A 1,571-nucleotide genomic window follows, 5' to 3' on the forward strand; every position below is an offset into this window, starting at 1 on the left:
CCTTGTTTTCAATCCTTTTGGATATATACCGAGAAGCAGTATTACTGGATCATATGGTAATTCTTTCTTTAATTTTTTGAGGAATTGCTGTACTGTTTTCCACTGCAGCTGCATCATTTTTCATTCACATTACAGGGCACAAGGGTTCCAGAATCTCCACATCCTCACCAATACTTGTTTTTGTTTTTGTCTTGTCTTTTTAAAATAGCAACCATCCTAGAGGGTGTGTAGTCATATCTCGTTGTGGTTTTGTGCTTGCTTTCGCAGCACATATACTAAAACTGGAATAATAAAAAGAAGATATTTCATTGTGGTTTTGACTTGCATTTCCCTAATGATTAGTGATGTTGACCAACTTTTCATATATTTGTTGGCCATTTCCATATCTTCTTTGGAGAAATGTCTATTCGAGTCGTTTGGCCATTTTTAAATTGGGTTATTTGTTTTTTTGTTGTTGGGTTGTAAGAGTTCTTTATATATTGGGGATATTAACTCCTTCTCAGATATGTGATTTACAAATATCTTCTCCCATTCCATAGGTTGCCTTTTCAGTCTCTTGATTTGTCCTTAGATGCACATGCCCAGCTCTTTTGAGGCCTCTCTGTTTTCTCATTTAAACTTCCCTTTGATATTTGTGTTAAGCTGATTTCACCTATCTCAGTACTGTGAGGAGGCCCTAGAGATAGGAAGAGGTGGTAAGATTAATTCTGGCTTCCAATCTTTGGGTCCCCGAACCTGGTCCCACCCATTCATTATCTACCCATGTATTCATTCATTCAGCAAGTACTTAGAGAGTTTTGGAATCAAACAGATCTGGCTTTGAATCCTGGCCTGGGTCACGTAGCATAGTACCTGCATGACCTTGGACAAGGCGACCTTTCTGAGTTTCAGTTTTTTCTCTGTAAAGCAGGCAAGAAACTGGAAGTGCAGTCAGAAGAGAAGATTTGAAACACCCCTGAAGTGCGGTTGGCAGAACTAGAAACACTGTGCAAAGGGCCTGTCCTGGGTGGACACTCAATAAATGGCAGCAATTGTTATTTCTCAGTGGCCATTGCAGGGTGGATGCAGCCCTTCTCCAGGGCCCGTTGAGTCTCAGGATCAAGAAACTAAAACTTCGGAGAGTTCAGCTTCAGTTTATGTGCCCAGGGGATCAGAAGCTGTTGACAAATCAAAGCAGCACTCTGTCTGATCAAGCCTCTCTTCATGGTGACAGTGACAAAGTCTCCCTCTTGTCATATGTTCTGACCTTGAAGGTAAGGGTGTTTTTGATAAGCAGAGCTTCTGTGAAAGACCTTTCATTGAAAACAGCAGGATTTAATCGGATTGTCCTGGGTGGAGACGGTGGTAAGTCCAGCAGATAAGCCTAGCAGCGCTGCTGTTTGTGGAACTCTCTTATGAGGAGAGAAACTGGAAGGCTGCCCAGAGGAGGAGAAAGGCTGTCTTGGTCCTTCTCCAGAGAAATCAGTCCTTCCCCTCCTGACAAAGCCTAGTAGCAGCTTCTGAGTGGATGAGGCAGGGGAGGGAGATCCTGGGCTTCTGGATTCCACTTCTAATTTATTTATTTATTTTTT

This window comes from Propithecus coquereli, unplaced genomic scaffold (assembly GCF_000956105.1).
Source record: "Propithecus coquereli isolate 6110/MARCELLA unplaced genomic scaffold, Pcoq_1.0 Scaffold281, whole genome shotgun sequence".
Lineage (NCBI taxonomy): Eukaryota > Metazoa > Chordata > Mammalia > Primates > Indriidae > Propithecus > Propithecus coquereli.